Genomic DNA, 17,714 nt, shown 5'->3' on the forward strand with positions numbered 1-17,714 from the left:
AAATTTAAAACGCGTGTAAAACATAAACCAAACGATGAAATTGGTTATTTCTTCATGTATAATGATCAACTCGATACTCCCTAGCCCCCAACAGCCTTTTTTTTCATAACACTTTAACCAGAGTGACGGGAGAGCGGCATTTCAGAAAACGTGCTTATCTCGGCGAGAAAAAGCGATTTCGGCAATAAAATTTAAAACGCGTGTAAAACATAAACCAAACGATGAAATTGGTTATTTCTTCATGTATAATGATCAACTCGATACTCCCTAGCCCCCAACAGCCTTTTTTTTCATAACACTTTAACCAGAGTGACGGGAGAGCGGCATTTCAGAAAACGTGCTTATCTCGGCGAGAAAAAGCGATTTCGGCAATAAAATTTAAAACGCGTGTAAAACATAAACCAAACGATGAAATTGGTTATTTCTTCATGTATAATGATCAACTCGATACTCCCTAGCCCCCAACAGCCTTTTTTTTCATAACACTTTAACCAGAGTGACGGGAGAGCGGCATTTCAGAAAACGTGCTTATCTCGGCGAGAAAAAGCGATTTCGGCAATAAAATTTAAAACGCGTGTAAAACATAAACCAAACGATGAAATTGGTTATTTCTTCATGTATAATGATCAACTCGATACTCCCTAGCCCCCAACAGCCTTTTTTTTCATAACACTTTAACCAGAGTGACGGGAGAGCGGCATTTCAGAAAACGTGCTTATCTCGGCGAGAAAAAGCGATTTCGGCAATAAAATTTAAAACGCGTGTAAAACATAAACCAAACGATGAAATTGGTTATTTCTTCATGTATAATGATCAACTCGATACTCCCTAGCCCCCAACAGCCTTTTTTTTCATAACACTTTAACCAGAGTGACGGGAGAGCGGCATTTCAGAAAACGTGCTTATCTCGGCGAGAAAAAGCGATTTCGGCAATAAAATTTAAAACGCGTGTAAAACATAAACCAAACGATGAAATTGGTTATTTCTTCATGTATAATGATCAACTCGATACTCCCTAGCCCCCAACAGCCTTTTTTTTCATAACACTTTAACCAGAGTGACGGGAGAGCGGCATTTCAGAAAACGTGCTTATCTCGGCGAGAAAAAGCGATTTCGGCAATAAAATTTAAAACGCGTGTAAAACATAAACCAAACGATGAAATTGGTTATTTCTTCATGTATAATGATCAACTCGATACTCCCTAGCCCCCAACAGCCTTTTTTTTCATAACACTTTAACCAGAGTGACGGGAGAGCGGCATTTCAGAAAACGTGCTTATCTCGGCGAGAAAAAGCGATTTCGGCAATAAAATTTAAAACGCGTGTAAAACATAAACCAAACGATGAAATTGGTTATTTCTTCATGTATAATGATCAACTCGATACTCCCTAGCCCCCAACAGCCTTTTTTTTCATAACACTTTAACCAGAGTGACGGGAGAGCGGCATTTCAGAAAACGTGCTTATCTCGGCGAGAAAAAGCGATTTCGGCAATAAAATTTAAAACGCGTGTAAAACATAAACCAAACGATGAAATTGGTTATTTCTTCATGTATAATGATCAACTCGATACTCCCTAGCCCCCAACAGCCTTTTTTTTCATAACACTTTAACCAGAGTGACGGGAGAGCGGCATTTCAGAAAACGTGCTTATCTCGGCGAGAAAAAGCGATTTCGGCAATAAAATTTAAAACGCGTGTAAAACATAAACCAAACGATGAAATTGGTTATTTCTTCATGTATAATGATCAACTCGATACTCCCTAGCCCCCAACAGCCTTTTTTTTCATAACACTTTAACCAGAGTGACGGGAGAGCGGCATTTCAGAAAACGTGCTTATCTCGGCGAGAAAAAGCGATTTCGGCAATAAAATTTAAAACGCGTGTAAAACATAAACCAAACGATGAAATTGGTTATTTCTTCATGTATAATGATCAACTCGATACTCCCTAGCCCCCAACAGCCTTTTTTTTCATAACACTTTAACCAGAGTGACGGGAGAGCGGCATTTCAGAAAACGTGCTTATCTCGGCGAGAAAAAGCGATTTCGGCAATAAAATTTAAAACGCGTGTAAAACATAAACCAAACGATGAAATTGGTTATTTCTTCATGTATAATGATCAACTCGATACTCCCTAGCCCCCAACAGCCTTTTTTTTCATAACACTTTAACCAGAGTGACGGGAGAGCGGCATTTCAGAAAACGTGCTTATCTCGGCGAGAAAAAGCGATTTCGGCAATAAAATTTAAAACGCGTGTAAAACATAAACCAAACGATGAAATTGGTTATTTCTTCATGTATAATGATCAACTCGATACTCCCTAGCCCCCAACAGCCTTTTTTTTCATAACACTTTAACCAGAGTGACGGGAGAGCGGCATTTCAGAAAACGTGCTTATCTCGGCGAGAAAAAGCGATTTCGGCAATAAAATTTAAAACGCGTGTAAAACATAAACCAAACGATGAAATTGGTTATTTCTTCATGTATAATGATCAACTCGATACTCCCTAGCCCCCAACAGCCTTTTTTTTCATAACACTTTAACCAGAGTGACGGGAGAGCGGCATTTCAGAAAACGTGCTTATCTCGGCGAGAAAAAGCGATTTCGGCAATAAAATTTAAAACGCGTGTAAAACATAAACCAAACGATGAAATTGGTTATTTCTTCATGTATAATGATCAACTCGATACTCCCTAGCCCCCAACAGCCTTTTTTTTCATAACACTTTAACCAGAGTGACGGGAGAGCGGCATTTCAGAAAACGTGCTTATCTCGGCGAGAAAAAGCGATTTCGGCAATAAAATTTAAAACGCGTGTAAAACATAAACCAAACGATGAAATTGGTTATTTCTTCATGTATAATGATCAACTCGATACTCCCTAGCCCCCAACAGCCTTTTTTTTCATAACACTTTAACCAGAGTGACGGAGAGAGCGGCATTTCAGAAAACGTGCTTATCTCGGCGAGAAAAAGCGATTTCGGCAATAAAATTTAAAACGCGTGTAAAACATAAACCAAACGATGAAATTGGTTATTTCTTCATGTATAATGATCAACTCGATACTCCCTAGCCCCCAACAGCCTTTTTTTTCATAACACTTTAACCAGAGTGACGGGAGAGCGGCATTTCAGAAAACGTGCTTATCTCGGCGAGAAAAAGCGATTTCGGCAATAAAATTTAAAACGCGTGTAAAACATAAACCAAACGATGAAATTGGTTATTTCTTCATGTATAATGATCAACTCGATACTCCCTAGCCCCCAACAGCCTTTTTTTTCATAACACTTTAACCAGAGTGACGGGAGAGCGGCATTTCAGAAAACGTGCTTATCTCGGCGAGAAAAAGCGATTTCGGCAATAAAATTTAAAACGCGTGTAAAACATAAACCAAACGATGAAATTGGTTATTTCTTCATGTATAATGATCAACTCGATACTCCCTAGCCCCCAACAGCCTTTTTTTTCATAACACTTTAACCAGAGTGACGGGAGAGCGGCATTTCAGAAAACGTGCTTATCTCGGCGAGAAAAAGCGATTTCGGCAATAAAATTTAAAACGCGTGTAAAACATAAACCAAACGATGAAATTGGTTATTTCTTCATGTATAATGATCAACTCGATACTCCCTAGCCCCCAACAGCCTTTTTTTTTCATAACACTTTAACCAGAGTGACGGGAGAGCGGCATTTCAGAAAACGTGCTTATCTCGGCGAGAAAAAGCGATTTCGGCAATAAAATTTAAAACGCGTGTAAAACATAAACCAAACGATGAAATTGGTTATTTCTTCATGTATAGTGATCAACTCGATACTCCCTAGCCCCCAACAGCCTTTTTTTTCATAACACTTTAACCAGAGTGACGGGAGAGCAGGCATTTCAGAAAACGTGCTTATCTCGGCGAGAAAAAGCGATTTCGGCAATAAAATTTAAAACGCGTGTAAAACATAAACCAAACGATGAAATTGGTTATTTCTTCATGTATAATGATCAACTCGATACTCCCTAGCCCCCAACAGCCTTTTTTTTCATAACACTTTAACCAGAGTGACGGGAGAGCGGCATTTCAGAAAACGTGCTTATCTCGGCTGAGAAAAAGCGATTTCGGCAATAAAATTTAAAACGCGTGTAAAACATAAACCAAACGATGAAATTGGTTATTTCTTCATGTATAATGATCAACTCGATACTCCCTAGCCCCCAACAGCCTTTTTTTTCATAACACTTTAACCAGAGTGACGGGAGAAGCGGCATTTCAGAAAACGTGCTTATCTCGGCGAGAAAAAGCGATTTCGGCAATAAAATTTAAAACGCGTGTAAAACATAAACCAAACGATGAAATTGGTTATTTCTTCATGTATAATGATCAACTCGATACTCCCTAGCCCCCAACAGCCTTTTTTTTCATAACACTTTAACCAGAGTGACGGGAGAGCGGCATTTCAGAAAACGTGCTTATCTCGGCGAGAAAAAGCGATTTCGGCAATAAAATTTAAAACGCGTGTAAAACATAAACCAAACGATGAAATTGGTTATTTCTTCATGTATAATGATCAACTCGATACTCCCTAGCCCCCAACAGCCTTTTTTTTCAAAACACTTTAACCAGAGTGACGGGAGAGCGGCATTTCAGAAAACGTGCTTATCTCGGCGAGAAAAAGCGATTTCGGCAATAAAATTTAAAACGCGTGTAAAACATAAACCAAACGATGAAATTGGTTATTTCTTCATGTATAATGATCAACTCGATACTCCCTAGCCCCCAACAGCCTTTTTTTTACATAACACTTTAACCAGAGTGACGGGAGAGTGGCATTTCAGAAAACGTGCTTATCTCGGCGAGAAAAAGCGATTTCGGCAATAAAATTTAAAACGCGTGTAAAACATAAACCAAACGATGAAATTGGTTATTTCTTCATGTATAATGATCAACTCGATACTCCCTAGCCCCCAACAGCCTTTTTTTTCATAACACTTTAACCAGAGTGACGGGAGAGCGGCATTTCAGAAAACGTGCTTATCTCGGCGAGAAAAAGCGATTTCGGCAATAAAATTTAAAACGCGTGTAAAACATAAACCAAACGATGAAATTGGTTATTTCTTCATATATAATGATCAACTCGATACTCCCTAGCCCCCAACAGCCTTTTTTTTCATAACACTTTAACCAGAGTGACAGGAGAGCGGCATTTCAGAAAACGTGCTTATCTCGGCGAGAAAAAGCGATTTCGGCAATAAAATTTAAAACGCGTGTAAAACATAAACCAAACGATGAAATTGGTTATTTCTTCATGTATAATGATCAACTCGATACTCCCTAGCCCCCAACAGCCTTTTTTTTCATAACACTTTAACCAGAGTGACGGGAGAGCGGCATTTCAGAAAACGTGCTTATCTCGGCGAGAAAAAGCGATTTTGGCAATAAAATTTAAAACGCGTGTAAAACATAAACCAAACGATGAAATTGGTTATTTCTTCATGTATAATGATCAACTCGATACTCCCTAGCCCCCAACAGCCTTTTTTTTCATAACACTTTAACCAGAGTGACGGGATAGCGGCATTTCAGAAAACGTGCTTATCTCGGCGAGAAAAAGCGATTTCGGCAATAAAATTTAAAACGCGTGTAAAACATAAACCAAACGATGAAATTGGTTATTTCTTCATGTATAATGATCAACTCGATACTCCCTAGCCCCCAACAGCCTTTTTTTTCATAACACTTTAACCAGAGTGACGGGAGAGTGGCATTTCAGAAAACGTGCTTATCTCGGCGAGAAAAAGCGATTTCGGCAATAAAATTTAAAACGCGTGTAAAACATAAACCAAACGATGAAATTGGTTATTTCTTCATGTATAATGATCAACTCGATACTCCCTAGCCCCCAACAGCCTTTTTTTTCATAACACTTTAACCAGAGTGACGGGAGAGCGGCATTTCAGAAAACGTGCTTATCTCGGCGAGAAAAAGCGATTTCGGCAATAAAATTTAAAACGCGTGTAAAACATAAACCAAACGATGAAATTGGTTATTTCTTCATGTATAGTGATCAACTCGATACTCCCTAGCCCCCAACAGCCTTTTTTTTCATAACACTTTAACTAGAGTGACGGGAGAGCGGCATTTCAGAAAACGTGCTTATCTCGGCGAGAAAAAGCGATTTCGGCAATAAAATTTAAAACGCGTGTAAAACATAAACCAAACGATGAAATTGGTTATTTCTTCATGTATAATGATCAACTCGATACTCCCTAGCCCCCAACAGCCTTTTTTTTCATAACACTTTAACCAGAGTGACGGGAGAGCGGCATTTCAGAAAACGTGCTTATCTCGGTGAGAAAAAGCGATTTCGGCAATAAAATTTAAAACGCGTGTAAAACATAAACCAAACGATGAAATTGGTTATTTCTTCATGTATAATGATCAACTCGATACTCCCTAGCCCCCAACAGCCTTTTTTTTCATAACACTTTAACCAGAGTGACGGGAGAGCGGCATTTCAGAAAACGTGCTTATCTCGGCGAGAAAAAGCGATTTCGGCAATAAAATTTAAAACGCGTGTAAAACATAAACCAAACGATGAAATTGGTTATTTCTTCATGTATAATGATCAACTCGATACTCCCTAGCCCCCAACAGCCTTTTTTTTCATAACACTTTAACCAGAGTGACGGGAGAGCGGCATTTCAGAAAACGTGCTTATCTCGGCGAGAAAAAGCGATTTCGGCAATAAAATTTAAAACGCGTGTAAAACATAAACCAAACGATGAAATTGGTTATTTCTTCATGTATAATGATCAACTCGTTACTCCCTAGCCCCCAACAGCCTTTTTTTTCATAACACTTTAACCAGAGTGACGGGAGAGCGGCATTTCAGAAAACGTGCTTATCTCGGCGAGAAAAAGCGATTTCGGCAATAAAATTTAAAACGCGTGTAAAACATAAACCAAACGATGAAATTGGTTATTTCTTCATGTATAATGATCAACTCGATACTCCCTAGCCCCCAACAGCCTTTTTTTTCATAACACTTTAACCAGAGTGACGGGAGAGCGGCATTTCAGAAAACGTGCTTATCTCGGCGAGAAAAAGCGATTTCGGCAATAAAATTTAAAACGCGTGTAAAACATAAACCAAACGATGAAATTGGTTATTTCTTCATGTATAATGATCAACTCGATACTCCCTAGCCCCCAACAGCCTTTTTTTTCATAACACTTTAACCAGAGTGACGGGAGAGTGGCATTTCAGAAAACGTGCTTATCTCGGCGAGAAAAAGCGATTTCGGCAATAAAATTTAAAACGCGTGTAAAACATAAACCAAACGATGAAATTGGTTATTTCTTCATGTATAATGATCAACTCGATACTCCCTAGCCCCCAACAGCCTTTTTTTTCATAACACTTTAACCAGAGTGACGGGAGAGCGGCATTTCAGAAAACGTGCTTATCTCGGCGAGAAAAAACGATTTCGGCAATAAAATTTAAAACGCGTGTAAAACATAAACCAAACGATTAAATTGGTTATTTCTTCATGTATAATGATCAACTCGATACTCCCTAGCCCCCAACAGCCTTTTTTTTCATAACACTTTAACCAGAGTGACGGGAGAGCGGCATTTCAGAAAACGTGCTTATCTCGGCGAGAAAAAGCGATTTCGGCAATAAAATTTAAAACGCGTGTAAAACATAAACCAAACGATGAAATTGGTTATTTCTTCATGTATAATGATCAACTCGATACTCCCTAGCCCCCAACAGCCTTTTTTTTCATAACACTTTAACCAGAGTGACGGGAGAGCGGCATTTCAGAAAACGTGCTTATCTCGGCGAGAAAAAGCGATTTCGGCAATAAAATTTAAAACGCGTGTAAAACATAAACCAAACGATGAAATTGGTTATTTCTTCATGTATAATGATCAACTCGATACTCCCTAGCCCCCAACAGCCTTTTTTTTCATAACACTTTAACCAGAGTGACGGGAGAGCGGCATTTCAGAAAACGTGCTTATCTCGGCGAGAAAAAGCGATTTCGGCAATAAAATTTAAAACGCGTGTAAAACATAAACCAAACGATGAAATTGGTTATTTCTTCATGTATAATGATCAACTTGATACTCCCTAGCCCCCAACAGCCTTTTTTTTCATAACACTTTAACCAGAGTGACGGGAGAGCGGCATTTCAGAAAACGTGCTTATCTCGGCGAGAAAAAGCGATTTCGGCAATAAAATTTAAAACGCGTGTAAAACATAAACCAAACGATGAAATTGGTTATTTCTTCATGTATAGTGATCAACTCGATACTCCCTAGCCCCCAACAGCCTTTTTTTTCATAACACTTTAACTAGAGTGACGGGAGAGCAGCATTTCAGAAAACGTGCTTATCTCGGCGAGAAAAAGCGATTTCGGCAATAAAATTTAAAACGCGTGTAAAACATAAACCAAACGATGAAATTGGTTATTTCTTCATGTATAATGATCAACTCGATACTCCCTAGCCCCCAACAGCCTTTTTTTTCATAACACTTTAACCAGAGTGACGGGAGAGCGGCATTTCAGAAAACGTGCTTATCTCGGTGAGAAAAAGCGATTTCGGCAATAAAATTTAAAACGCGTGTAAAACATAAACCAAACGATGAAATTGGTTATTTCTTCATGTATAATGATCAACTCGATACTCCCTAGCCCCCAACAGCCTTTTTTTTCATAACACTTTAACCAGAGTGACGGGAGAGCGGCATTTCAGAAAACGTGCTTATCTCGGCGAGAAAAAGCGATTTCGGCAATAAAATTTAAAACGCGTGTAAAACATAAACCAAACGATGAAATTGGTAATTTCTTCATGTATAATGATCAACTCGATACTCCCTAGCCCCCAACAGCCTTTTTTTTCATAACACTTTAACCAGAGTGACAGGAGAGCGGCATTTCAGAAAACGTGCTTATCTCGGCGAGAAAAAGCGATTTCGGCAATAAAATTTAAAACGCGTGTAAAACATAAACCAAACGATGAAATTGGTTATTTCTTCATGTATAATGATCAACTCGATAATCCCTAGCCCCCAACAGCCTTTTTTTTCATAACACTTTAACCAGAGTGACGGGAGAGCGGCATTTCAGAAAACGTGCTTATCTCGGCGAGAAAAAGCGATTTCGGCAATAAAATTTAAAACGCGTGTAAAACATAAACCAAACGATGAAATTGGTTATTTCTTCATGTATAATGATCAACTCGATACTCCCTAGCCCCCAACAGCCTTTTTTTTCATAACACTTTAACCAGAGTGACGGGAGAGTGGCATTTCAGAAAACGTGCTAATCTCGGCGAGAAAAAGCGATTTCGGCAATAAAATTTAAAACGCGTGTAAAACATAAACCAAACGATGAAATTGGTTATTTCTTCATGTATAATGATCAACTCGATACTCCCTAGCCCCCAACAGCCTTTTTTTTCATAACACTTTAACCAGAGTGACAGGAGAGCGGCATTTCAGAAAACGTGCTTATCTCGGCGAGAAAAAGCGATTTCGGCAATAAAATTTAAAACGCGTGTAAAACATAAACCAAACGATGAAATTGGTTATTTCTTCATATATAATGATCAACTCGATACTCCCTAGCCCCCAACAGCCTTTTTTTTCATAACACTTTAACCAGAGTGACAGGAGAGCGGCATTTCAGAAAACGTGCTTATCTCGGCGAGAAAAAGCGATTTCGGCAATAAAATTTAAAACGCGTGTAAAACATAAACCAAACGATGAAATTGGTTATTTCTTCATGTATAATGATCAACTCGATACTCCCTAGCCCCCAACAGCCTTTTTTTTCATAACACTTTAACCAGAGTGACGGGAGAGCGGCATTTCAGAAAACGTGCTTATCTCGGCGAGAAAAAGCGATTTCGGCAATAAAATTTAAAACGCGTGTAAAACATAAACCAAACGATGAAATTGGTTATTTCTTCATGTATAATGATCAACTCGATACTCCCCAGCCCCCAACAGCCTTTTTTTTCATAACACTTTAACCAGAGTGACGGGAGAGCGGCATTTCAGAAAACGTGCTTATCTCGGCGAGAAAAAGCGAATTCGGCAATAAAATTTAAAACGCGTGTAAAACATAAACCAAACGATGAAATTGGTTTTTTCTTCATGTATAATGATCAACTCGATACTCCCTAGCCCCCAACAGCCTTTTTTTTTCATAACACTTTAACCAGAGTGACGGGAGAGCGGCATTTCAGAAAACGTGCTTATCTCGGCGAGAAAAAGCGATTTCGGCAATAAAATTTAAAACGCGTGTAAAACATAAACCAAACGATGAAATTGGTTATTTCTTCATGTATAATGATCAACTCGATACTCCCTAGCCCCCAACAGCCTTTTTTTTCATAACACTTTAACCAGAGTGACGGGAGAGCGGCATTTCAGAAAACGTGCTTATCTCGGCGAGAAAAAGCGATTTCGGCAATAAAATTTAAAACGCGTGTAAAACATAAACCAAACGATGAAATTGGTTATTTCTTCATGTATAATGATCAACTCGATACTCCCTAGCCCCCAACAGCCTTTTTTTTCATAACACTTTAACCAGAGTGACGGGAGAGTGGCATTTCAGAAAACGTGCTTATCTCGGCGAGAAAAAGCGATTTCGGCAATAAAATTTAAAACGCGTGTAAAACATAAACCAAACGATGAAATTGGTTATTTCTTCATTTATAATGATCAACTCGATACTCCCTAGCCCCCAACAGCCTTTTTTTTCATAACACTTTAACCAGAGTGACGGGAGAGCGGCATTTCAGAAAACGTGCTTATCTCGGCGAGAAAAAGCGATTTCGGCAATAAAATTTAAAACGCGTGTAAAACATAAACCAAACGATTAAATTGGTTATTTCTTCATGTATAATGATCAACTCGATACTCCCTAGCCCCCAACAGCCTTTTTTTTCATAACACTTTAACCAGAGTGACGGGAGAGCGGCATTTCAGAAAACGTGCTTATCTCGGCGAGAAAAAGCGATTTCGGCAATAAAATTTAAAACGCGTGTAAAACATAAACCAAACGATGAAATTGGTTATTTCTTCATGTATAATGATCAACTCGATACTCCCTAGCCCCCAACAGCCTTTTTTTTCATAACACTTTAACCAGAGTGACGGGAGAGCGGCATTTCAGAAAACGTGCTTATCTCGGCGAGAAAAAGCGATTTCGGCAATAAAATTTAAAACGCGTGTAAAACATAAACCAAACGATGAAATTGGTTATTTCTTCATGTATAATGATCAACTCGATACTCCCTAGCCCCCAACAGCCTTTTTTTTCATAACACTTTAACCAGAGTGACGGGAGAGCGGCATTTCAGAAAACGTGCTTATCTCGGCGAGAAAAAGCGATTTCGGCAATAAAATTTAAAACGCGTGTAAAACATAAACCAAACGATGAAATTGGTTATTTCTTCATGTATAGTGATCAACTCGATACTCCCTAGCCCCCAACAGCCTTTTTTTTCATAACACTTTAACCAGAGTGACGGGAGAGCGGCATTTCAGAAAACGTGCTTATCTCGGCGAGAAAAAGCGATTTCGGCAATAAAATTTAAAACGCGTGTAAAACATAAACCAAACGATGAAATTGGTTATTTCTTCATGTATAGTGATCAACTCGATACTCCCTAGCCCCCAACAGCCTTTTTTTTCATAACACTTTAACTAGAGTGACGGGAGAGCGGCATTTCAGAAAACGTGCTTATCTCGGCGAGAAAAAGCGATTTCGGCAATAAAATTTAAAACGCGTGTAAAACATAAACCAAACGATGAAATTGGTTATTTCTTCATGTATAATGATCAACTCGATACTCCCTAGCCCCCAACAGCCTTTTTTTTCATAACACTTTAACCAGAGTGACGGGAGAGCGGCATTTCAGAAAACGTGCTTATCTCGGCGAGAAAAAGCGATTTCGGCAATAAAATTTAAAACGCGTGTAAAACATAAACCAAACGATGAAATTGGTTATTTCTTCATGTATAGTGATCAACTCGATACTCCCTAGCCCCCAACAGCCTTTTTTTTCATAACACTTTAACTAGAGTGACGGGAGAGCGGCATTTCAGAAAACGTGCTTATCTCGGCGAGAAAAAGCGATTTCGGCAATAAAATTTAAAACGCGTGTAAAACATAAACCAAACGATGAAATTGGTTATTTCTTCATGTATAATGATCAACTCGATACTCCCTAGCCCCCAACAGCCTTTTTTTTCATAACACTTTAACCAGAGTGACGGGAGAGCGGCATTTCAGAAAACGTGCTTATCTCGGTGAGAAAAAGCGATTTCGGCAATAAAATTTAAAACGCGTGTAAAACATAAACCAAACGATGAAATTGGTTATTTCTTCATGTATAATGATCAACTCGATACTCCCTAGCCCCCAACAGCCTTTTTTTTCATAACACTTTAACCAGAGTGACGGGAGAGCGGCATTTCAGAAAACGTGCTTATCTCGGCGAGAAAAAGCGATTTCGGCAATAAAATTTAAAACGCGTGTAAAACATAAACCAAACGATGAAATTGGTTATTTCTTCATGTATAATGATCAACTCGATACTCCCTAGCCCCCAACAGCCTTTTTTTTCATAACACTTTAACCAGAGTGACGGGAGAGCGGCATTTCAGAAAACGTGCTTATCTCGGCGAGAAAAAGCGATTTCGGCAATAAAATTTAAAACGCGTGTAAAACATAAACCAAACGATGAAATTGGTTATTTCTTCATGTATAATGATCAACTCGATACTCCCTAGCCCCCAACAGCCTTTTTTTTCATAACACTTTAACCAGAGTGACGGGAGAGCGGCATTTCAGAAAACGTGCTTATCTCGGCGAGAAAAAGCGATTTCGGCAATAAAATTTAAAACGCGTGTAAAACATAAACCAAACGATGAAATTGGTTATTTCTTCATGTATAATGATCAACTCGATACTCCCTAGCCCCCAACAGCCTTTTTTTTCATAACACTTTAACCAGAGTGACGGGAGAGCGGCATTTCAGAAAACGTGCTTATCTCGGCGAGAAAAAGCGATTTCGGCAATAAAATTTAAAACGCGTGTAAAACATAAACCAAACGATGAAATTGGTTATTTCTTCATGTATAATGATCAACTCGATACTCCCTAGCCCCCAACAGCCTTTTTTTTCATAACACTTTAACCAGAGTGACGGGAGAGTGGCATTTCAGAAAACGTGCTTATCTCGGCGAGAAAAAGCGATTTCGGCAATAAAATTTAAAACGCGTGTAAAACATAAACCAAACGATGAAATTGGTTATTTCTTCATGTATAATGATCAACTCGATACTCCCTAGCCCCCAACAGCCTTTTTTTTCATAACACTTTAACCAGAGTGACGGGAGAGCGGCATTTCAGAAAACGTGCTTATCTCGGCGAGAAAAAGCGATTTCGGCAATAAAATTTAAAACGCGTGTAAAACATAAACCAAACGATTAAATTGGTTATTTCTTCATGTATAATGATCAACTCGATACTCCCTAGCCCCCAACAGCCTTTTTTTTCATAACACTTTAACCAGAGTGACGGGAGAGCGGCATTTCAGAAAACGTGCTTATCTCGGCGAGAAAAAGCGATTTCGGCAATAAAATTTAAAACGCGTGTAAAACATAAACCAAACGATGAAATTGGTTATTTCTTCATGTATAATGATCAACTCGATACTCCCTAGCCCCCAACAGCCTTTTTTTGCATAACACTTTAACCAGAGTGACGGGAGAGCGGCATTTCAGAAAACGTGCTTATCTCGGCGAGAAAAAGCGATTTCGGCAATAAAATTTAAAACGCGTGTAAAACATAAACCAAACGATGAAATTGGTTATTTCTTCATGTATAATGATCAACTCGATACTCCCTAGCCCCCAACAGCCTTTTTTTTCATAACACTTTAACCAGAGTGACGGGAGAGCGGCATTTCAGAAAACGTGCTTATCTCGGCGAGAAAAAGCGATTTCGGCAATAAAATTTAAAACGCGTGTAAAACATAAACCAAACGATGAAATTGGTTATTTCTTCATGTATAATGATCAACTCGATACTCCCTAGCCCCCAACAGCCTTTTTTTTCATAACACTTTAACCAGAGTGACGGGAGAGCGGCATTTCAGAAAACGTGCTTATCTCGGCGAGAAAAAGCGATTTCGGCAATAAAATTTAAAACGCGTGTAAAACATAAACCAAACGATTAAATTGGTTATTTCTTCATGTATAATGATCAACTCGATACTCCCTAGCCCCCAACAGCCTTTTTTTTCATAACACTTTAACCAGAGTGACGGGAGAGCGGCATTTCAGAAAACGTGCTTATCTCGGCGAGAAAAAGCGATTTCGGCAATAAAATTTAAAACGCGTGTAAAACATAAACCAAACGATGAAATTGGTTATTTCTTCATGTATAATGATCAACTCGATACTCCCTAGCCCCCAACAGCCTTTTTTTTCATAACACTTTAACCAGAGTGACGGGAGAGCGGCATTTCAGAAAACGTGCTTATCTCGGCGAGAAAAAGCGATTTCGGCAATAAAATTTAAAACGCGTGTAAAACATAAACCAAACGATGAAATTGGTTATTTCTTCATGTATAATGATCAACTCGATACTCCCTAGCCCCCAACAGCCTTTTTTTTCATAACACTTTAACCAGAGTGACGGGAGAGCGGCATTTCAGAAAACGTGCTTATCTCGGCGAGAAAAAGCGATTTCGGCAATAAAATTTAAAACGCGTGTAAAACATAAACCAAACGATGAAATTGGTTATTTCTTCATGTATAATGATCAACTCGATACTCCCTAGCCCCCAACAGCCTTTTTTTTCATAACACTTTAACCAGAGTGACGGGAGAGCGGCATTTCAGAAAACGTGCTTATCTCGGCGAGAAAAAGCGATTTCGGCAATAAAATTTAAAACGCGTGTAAAACATAAACCAAACGATGAAATTGGTTATTTCTTCATGTATAGTGATCAACTCGATACTCCCTAGCCCCCAACAGCCTTTTTTTTCATAACACTTTAACTAGAGTGACGGGAGAGCAGCATTTCAGAAAACGTGCTTATCTCGGCGAGAAAAAGCGATTTCGGCAATAAAATTTAAAACGCGTGTAAAACATAAACCAAACGATGAAATTGGTTATTTCTTCATGTATAATGATCAACTCGATACTCCCTAGCCCCCAACAGCCTTTTTTTTCATAACACTTTAACCAGAGTGACGGGAGAGCGGCATTTCAGAAAACGTGCTTATCTCGGTGAGAAAAAGCGATTTCGGCAATAAAATTTAAAACGCGTGTAAAACATAAACCAAACGATGAAATTGGTTATTTCTTCATGTATAATGATCAACTCGATACTCCCTAGCCCCCAACAGCCTTTTTTTTCATAACACTTTAACCAGAGTGACGGGAAAGCGGCATTTCAGAAAACGTGCTTATCTCGGCGAGAAAAAGCGATTTCGGCAATAAAATTTAAAACGCGTGTAAAACATAAACCAAACGATGAAATTGGTTATTTCTTCATGTATAATGATCAACTCGATACTCCCTAGCCCCCAACAGCCTTTTTTTTCATAACACTTTAACCAGAGTGACGGGAGAGCGGCATTTCAGAAAACGTGCTTATCTCGGCGAGAAAAAGCGATTTCGGCAATAAAATTTAAAACGCGTGTAAAACATAAACCAAACGATGAAATTGGTTATTTCTTCATGTATAATGATCAACTCGATACTCCCTAGCCCCCAACAGCCTTTTTTTTCAAAACACTTTAACCAGAGTGACGGGAGAGCGGCATTTCAGAAAACGTGCTTATCTCGGCGAGAAAAAGCGATTTCGGCAATAAAATTTAAAACGCGTGTAAAACATAAACCAAACGATGAAATTGGTTATTTCTTCATGTATAATGATCAACTCGATACTCCCTAGCCCCCAACAGCCTTTTTTTTCATAACACTTTAACCAGAGTGACGGGAGAGTGGCATTTCAGAAAACGTGCTTATCTCGGCGAGAAAAAGCGATTTCGGCAATAAAATTTAAAACGCGTGTAAAACATAAACCAAACGATGAAATTGGTTATTTCTTCATGTATAATGATCAACTCGATACTCCCTAGCCCCCAACAGCCTTTTTTTTCATAACACTTTAACCAGAGTGACGGGAGAGCGGCATTTCAGAAAACGTGCTTATCTCGGCGAGAAAAAGCGATTTCGGCAATAAAATTTAAAACGCGTGTAAAACATAAACCAAACGATGAAATTGGTTATTTCTTCATATATAATGATCAACTCGATACTCCCTAGCCCCCAACAGCCTTTTTTTTCATAACACTTTAACCAGAGTGACAGGAGAGCGGCATTTCAGAAAACGTGCTTATCTCGGCGAGAAAAAGCGATTTCGGCAATAAAATTTAAAACGCGTGTAAAACATAAACCAAACGATGAAATTGGTTATTTCTTCATGTATAATGATCAACTCGATACTCCCTAGCCCCCAACAGCCTTTTTTTTCATAACACTTTAACCAGAGTGACGGGAGAGCGGCATTTCAGAAAACGTGCTTATCTCGGCGAGAAAAAGCGATTTTGGCAATAAAATTTAAAACGCGTGTAAAACATAAACCAAACGATGAAATTGGTTATTTCTTCATGTATAATGATCAACTCGATACTCCCTAGCCCCCAACAGCCTTTTTTTTCATAACACTTTAACCAGAGTGACGGGATAGCGGCATTTCAGAAAACGTGCTTATCTCGGCGAGAAAAAGCGATTTCGGCAATAAAATTTAAAACGCGTGTAAAACATAAACCAAACGATGAAATTGGTTATTTCTTCATGTATAATGATCAACTCGATACTCCCTAGCCCCCAACAGCCTTTTTTTTCATAACACTTTAACCAGAGTGACGGGAGAGTGGCATTTCAGAAAACGTGCTTATCTCGGCGAGAAAAAGCGATTTCGGCAATAAAATTTAAAACGCGTGTAAAACATAAACCAAACGATGAAATTGGTTATTTCTTCATGTATAATGATCAACTCGATACTCCCTAGCCCCCAACAGCCTTTTTTTTCATAACACTTTAACCAGAGTGACGGGAGAGCGGCATTTCAGAAAACGTGCTTATCTCGGCGAGAAAAAGCGATTTCGGCAATAAAATTTAAAACGCGTGTAAAACATAAACCAAACGATGAAATTGGTTATTTCTTCATGTATAGTGATCAACTCGATACTCCCTAGCCCCCAACAGCCTTTTTTTTCATAACACTTTAACTAGAGTGACGGGAGAGCGGCATTTCAGAAAACGTGCTTATCTCGGCGAGAAAAAGCGATTTCGGCAATAAAATTTAAAACGCGTGTAAAACATAAACCAAACGATGAAATTGGTTATTTCTTCATGTATAATGATCAACTCGATACTCCCTAGCCCCCAACAGCCTTTTTTTTCATAACACTTTAACCAGAGTGACGGGAGAGCGGCATTTCAGAAAACGTGCTTATCTCGGTGAGAAAAAGCGATTTCGGCAATAAAATTTAAAACGCGTGTAAAACATAAACCAAACGATGAAATTGGTTATTTCTTCATGTATAATGATCAACTCGATACTCCCTAGCCCCCAACAGCCTTTTTTTTCATAACACTTTAACCAGAGTGACGG

The sequence above is a fragment of the Syngnathus leptorhynchus genome, unplaced genomic scaffold, assembly GCF_054491065.1.
Source record: "Syngnathus leptorhynchus isolate UIUO unplaced genomic scaffold, UIUO_Slep HiC_scaffold_153, whole genome shotgun sequence".
In the NCBI taxonomy this organism is placed as follows: domain Eukaryota; kingdom Metazoa; phylum Chordata; class Actinopteri; order Syngnathiformes; family Syngnathidae; genus Syngnathus; species Syngnathus leptorhynchus.